Source organism: Mauremys mutica, unplaced genomic scaffold (assembly GCF_020497125.1).
Source record: "Mauremys mutica isolate MM-2020 ecotype Southern unplaced genomic scaffold, ASM2049712v1 001395F_np12_obj, whole genome shotgun sequence".
Taxonomy (NCBI): Eukaryota; Metazoa; Chordata; order Testudines; family Geoemydidae; genus Mauremys; species Mauremys mutica.
Window position 1 is genome coordinate 1 of NW_025423188.1, and position 6,235 is coordinate 6,235.

The window sequence follows — 6,235 nt, forward strand, 5'->3', positions numbered from 1 at the left end:
GTTTTTAAAAAAATCACATTTGCTAATTCCAATATAGTGATCTTTGCACCATCTTCACTGTGGTCTCTCAGCTCTGCCAGATGAGTTGCCTGCTTCTGCCTTTTGCAGCTCACCCTTCTTTGGGGTCAGTCCTGTGATCTTTTCTATCAGCTCCTTCCCTTTTGACTTGTAAGAGTGTGTTTCCCTCCAGCCAGGAATTTCATCAGCTCCAGGTGGGGGAGAGAGGGTTGATGCCAACAAGCTACCCTGAGGCAAAAGTTACCTGTGCCTTACATCCACTAGGACTGTACATGGAATTGGGTGCTCAAGTTAGTGATTTTGGTGTAAAAAGACAATTATAGTTGTAGAGCAGAAGCAGCCCAGGGAGTGAACCTATATTATGGGAGTAAGTAAATAACTTTTCCTTATCTACTTTCTCCACATCACTCATGATTTTATATACCTCTATCATATTCCCTCTTAGTCTCCTCTTTTCCAAGCTGAAACGCCCTAGCCTCTTTAATCTCTCCTCATATGGGACCCGTTCCAAACCCCTAATCATTTTAATTGCCCTTCTCTGAACCTTTTCTAATGCCAGTATATCTTTTTTGAGATGAGGAGACCACATCTGTACATAGAATTCAAGATGTGGGCATACCATGGAGTTATATAAGGGTAATAATATAGTCAGTCTTCTTCTCTATCCCCTTTTTAATGATTCCTAACATCCTGTTTGCTTTTTTGACCGCCTCTGCACACTGCGTGGGCATCTTCAGAGAACTATCCATGATGACTCCAAGATCTTTTTCCTGATTTGTTGTAACTAAATTAGTCCCGATCATATTTTATGTATAATTGGAGTTATTTTTTCCAATATGCATTACTTTACATTTATCCACATTAAATTTCATGTGCCATTTTGTTGCCCAATCACTTAGTTTTGTGAGATCTTTATTAAGTTCTTCACAGTCTGCTTTGGTCTTAACTATCTTGAGCAGTTTATCATCTGCGAACTTTGCCACCTCACTTTTTACCCCTTTCTCCAGATCGTTTATGAATAAGGTGAATAGGATTGGTCCTAGGACTGACCCTTGGGGAACACCACTAGTTACCCCTCTCCATTCTGAGAATTTACCATTAATTCCTACCCTTTGTTCCCTGTCTTTTAACCAGTTCTCAATCCTTGAAAGGACCTTCCCTTTTATCCCATGACAGCTTAATTTATGTAAGAGCCTTTGGCGAGGGACCTTGTCAAAGGCTTTCTGGAAATCTAAGTACACTATGTCCACTGGATCCCCCTTGTCCACATGTTTGTTGACCCTCTCAAAGAACTCTAATAGATTAGTAAGACATGATTTCCCTTTACGGAAACTGTGTTGACTTTTGCCCAACAATTTATGTTCTTCTATGTGTCTGACAATTTTATTCTTTACTATTGTTTCAACTAATTTGCCCGGTACCGATGTTAGACTTACTGGTCTGTAATTGCCGGGATCACCTCTAGAGCCCTTTTTAAATATTGGCGTTACATTAGCTAACTTCCAGTCATTGGGTACCGAAGCCGATTCAAAGGACAGGTTACAAACCATAGTTAATAGTTCCGCAACTTCACATTTGAGTTCTTTCAGAACTCTTGGGTGAATGCCATCTGGTCCTGGTGACTTGTTAATGTTGAGTTTATCAATTAATTCCAAAACCTCCTCTAGTGACACTTCAGTCTGTGACAGTTCCTCAGATTTGTCACCTACAATTTGGCAATGTTTATGCTCCTTTCTAGGATTTGACTTCCACTTTTTAAAGGAAGTCTTTTTGTCTCTCACTGCTTCTTTTACATGGTTGTTAAGCCCCGGTGGCTCTTTTTTAGTTCTTTTACTGTGTTTCTTAAATTGGGGTATACATTTAAGTTGGGCCTCTATTATGGTGTCGTTAAAGTGTCCATGCAGCTTACAGGAATTTCACTTTAGTCACTGTACCTTTTAAATTCTGTTTAACTAACCCCCTCATTTTTGTATAGTTCTCCTTTTTGAAATCAAATGCCACAGTGTTGGGCTGTTGAGATGTTCTTCCCACCACAGAGATGTTAAATGTTATTATATTATGCCGTTTATTTCGAGCAACTGCAGTTATTCGGGAGAGTACAGACAGGCAGGTTTCCCCTCCCGAGGTAGGTCTCGGTTAGATAAACAATTAAGGCAAGCATTTATACCTTTTGCGACATACAGTAAGGAGCAACAACTGCATTTTGTTTGTACATATTCCTTTCTGATAGCTTACTTCTCTCAGCAATTTCTGCTACAATCTGCATTCTATTCTTATCTAACACAAGGTCGAAAACCAGCGTCTCTTACAGTTCTTTTCCGCTCGCCCACGCCCTGCTTGGAAGTCTCCCGTTATTAGCTGTTAGTTAGCCTGGTAAATATCAAGTCCCTGAGAAAACACAGTTATACGAAGCAAAACAAAATCACAAATAGAAATGTCATTGGAAATTCAAAAATTAAAAAGGAAAATGCAATTCCCATCACTTCATTGTATCTGGGCCATTCCTGTATCGAGAGTACCCGCTAAGGGCCCTGTGTGCTTGTGGGAAACCTGGAGGAACTCATAGCAGAGCCTGAACATGAAACTCAACTGCTCCCAGGTGCCGCAGTAAAACCCTTTCCCTGCTGTGATGTTGATGATTTTATGAAAATATGCTAATGAGTGTGAACATAATGTAACTAGAACATGCTTCATGCAAAAGGTCTCTTGTGCAGTATCATTACAAAGCTTATTATCTACTGTGTGTGTTCAGCCTATTTGTATGAACCGATCATTCCTGTATCTGAAGTTAGAAATATGAACTATAACTCTGAGGTCCTGTTGTAATGATGCAAAGTGTGGGCCATTAATAGTGGTTTGGACTCTTGATGGCTCCCATTAACCAGGACAATTGACTGGAGATGGCTCTGTCCTGCACCATCTGTGAGTCAGGCCAGGAACAATGAAGGCTTGGGGTCTCACAGGTCATGTCACCTGGTACAGGAATCCATCTTAAACCTGGGGCTTTTCCCCAGGAGAGAGACAAAAGATTCCTGCCTTGTACCAAAGCTGTATAAGGGGGTGGAACAGAAGAAAGGTGGCTGCAGTCATGAGAAATCCCCTAGCTACCACGTGAGCTGGAACAAGGACTATACCAGGTGAAAAGATTGGGCCCAGACAAGAAACAAGTCTAGTCTGCAAAAGAAGCTTATTGGAAGATCTCTGAGGGTGAGATTTTATCTGTATTGAGTTTCATACTGTATTGGTCTTAGACTTGCATGTTTTTGTTTTATTTTGCTCTATGGAGAATACAAACTCCACAGAGAAGGAAAAGTTAATGCCTTAGAAAAATCTGTGTGTGTTAGAGTGTCTAGGAGCCACTCTCCTATAGCTTCTTTTCTCTGATTTCCTTTAGAAAATCTGAAGCAGGGAGCAGAAAACCATTGTCTTTTCTGAGGTGTGAGCTCAGGACCTACTGAGTATGAGTCTGACATGCTGCCAGCTATGCTAAGAAGGCCCAGGAAAATGTTTAGGCTTAGTGCATATAGGATCCTCCTACAGCAGTGACTGGAGCAGGGAAGGAACTGGAAGAAGCAGAGAGATCTGGTGCCCACAGACCTGTCCTGGCCTCTTTCTCAGCAGCAAAGAAATCAATTTGCCCTTCCAGTGAACAATCTGCTGGAACTAATGGCAGCACAGGGGCGATGTTTCTAAAGTATGCACCCACCTCTACATTTTAGAACTTACTCTCCTTTTTCTAGTGTAGCACTTTGTATATGAATTAGGCAAAACAAACTACACAGGTAAGAGAAACAAGGTCTTGAGAGAAAGCTTGAACTCATAACCCCAACAGATGGCCCCTCTGCACTAACCAGTTGCACCCCTAAAGATGTTTTTTAAACACATTTGGGAAGCAGGCAGTTATCAGTCTCTGTGGTTCACACCTTTGCCTGGTAATTGAAAAGCTGCTGGTTCAAACTTAACTCAAGATGCGGCTTTTCAGCGATGAGACTCCAGTACATTTTAACAGGAAGAAAATCTCCTCTATTCTGGCTTTGCCCCATTAGACTCCTTCTGCCCATCTTCTCCCCCTCCCCCAGTCTCTTTCCTTCCCCACTGGGGCCATGCAGAGAGGAGCCCAGTCAGTCTCTGTCACAGAGAGTCTGTATCCCATAAAGGGAGGGAGGGGTCTCTCTAAAACATTGATAATGAGGAGGGGAGTGGTGTGCGTGGTTAGGGGGGGAAAGGATGGAGAACTAACAGTGGGGCACAGAGAGATTCCTCCAGATTGGGGAGATCCCCTGCTGCCCCCCATCAGCCAGCTGTGAGAAGAACAACTGTGGGGGTGGTGGGGTCTCCACATGCTGCCCCCGCCCCAACTGTGGCAATGGGAGCTGCGGGGGTGGAGTCTGCGGGCAGCAGTGCGCAGAGACGCCCCTGGCCCTCCAGCTTAGGGGCTGTGGGTTGCTTTCGGGAGATGCCCGAGGTAAATTCTGCACCCCTCACCCTCTCCTGCAACCCCTGCCCCAGCCCAGACCCCACACCTGCACCCAAACTCCCTCCAAGAGCCTGCCCCCCACACTGCCTCTGCACCCCAACCCTCTGACTGAGCCCAGACCCTGCACCCAAACTCTCCCAGAGCCCAACCCCTCTCCCTCCCACAACCAAACTCCTTCCCAGAGCCTTAGGCAGGTGTGCGTGGCAGGTGGGGCAGGACTTGGTCCCATTCTGGGCACCACCAAAAATTATACAAACCTGCCACCCCTGTCCAGCCCAACCTTCTGCTGATGCACCTCAGCCCACACCCATGCAGGGTTTGAAGCTTTCGTTGCTTAAATTCCAGGACACGGAGGGATTTCAGCTCCCCTTTGCCCAGAGGGAACCTTCACCCCACTCCTAACCAGGTTCTTGTCCATGGGATCACTGTAGGGGGGCTGGTCCCTCGGTGTCTTTTCTCTGTCTAGGACAGGCCAGGGTGCAATAACTGGGGGCATCTGAGCACCGAGGACCTTCTGTGGGGCTGCCATTCCCCTTCCCCTTCTGTTGTCCCATCTGCCATTGACTCCAGCCTTTTTTCTATCCATCGTCAGCACCATCCCAAGCCAGCAGCACTCGCCTCAAAAAGACAGAGTCCTGTGGCACCTTACAGACTAACAGACGTATTGGAGCATAAGCTTCTGTGGGTGAATCCCACTTTGTCAGGTGAATGTAGTGGAAATTTGCAGGGGCAGGTATAAGTATGCAGGCAAGAATCAGTCTAGAGATAAGGAGGTTAGTTCAATCAGGGAGGATGAGACCCTCTTCTAGCAGTTGAGGTGTGATCACCAAGGGAGGAGAAACTGCTTTTGTAGTTGGCTAGCCAGGCACAGAATTCCCACTCCATTCATCTGACGAAGTGGGGATTCACCCACGAAAGCTCATGCGCCAATATGTCTGTTAGTCTAGAAGGTGCCACAGGACTCTGTCGCCTTTTACAGATCCAGACTAATACAGCCACCCCTCTGATACTCAAAAAGACAGTGTCCCCTGCTGGGAATAAATCATTGACCCCTCTCCTCCCTGAGCACTTACTGCCCCTCTGTTTCCTTGCCTCGCAGTCTGTGCAGATGGGACCTTTCCCTCCAGTGCTGGAGGATTCGCCCTTCTCATCTACCATTGTCCCAAGCAGCACAGCGGGTGGGAATCTTAAATGTACCGAGGTGACTTAGGAGCAGAACCCCCCCCCCGACCTTCCATGCAATTGTCACTTGCCCCTCACTGAGCAGGACTGAAACTGATGCAGGGAGACTGGTGGGCCACATCCCCTCTGGGAATGAGCAAAGCAGCAGGGTGAAAAAATGATCATGAAGATGCTGGGGATTGAACCCAGGGCCTCATATATGCAAAGCATGGGCTCAACCACTGAGCTACATCCCCTAGCAGGTTGTGTTTGCTATGGGTTACACTCAGAGCCCTCCTGTTTCCAGAGCATCCAGTGACCTATAAGCTTCACGAGAAGCCCATTCCCCTCTCTGAGGACCAATCCTGCTCTCCTGGAGGTGACTTGTTCATAGGGGTCACTTTTCAGCAGGGCCAGATTCTATGTGTGGGGCAGAGAGAGTGGCTGCCCTGGTCTCAGGGTGCAGAGATACACTCAGCCCTCTCCCCTACATTGGGTTGGGGGTGCAGCAATCCCCTGCTGCAAGGTCATAGTGGGGGATGCTGTGAGCAGCTCAACACCTCACCCTGGTGGCAGAAG

At 46.3% G+C, this 6,235-nt stretch overlaps 1 non-coding gene across 1 annotated transcript; it reads right to left on the reverse strand.

Annotated features, from left to right (window-relative positions):
• Positions 1 to 5,841: 5,841 nt before the first annotated feature.
• Positions 5,842 to 5,913, reverse strand: TRNAA-UGC. Its single transcript has one exon. It is a non-coding gene; the product is annotated as a tRNA-Ala (tRNA).
• Positions 5,914 to 6,235: the final 322 nt, after the last annotated feature.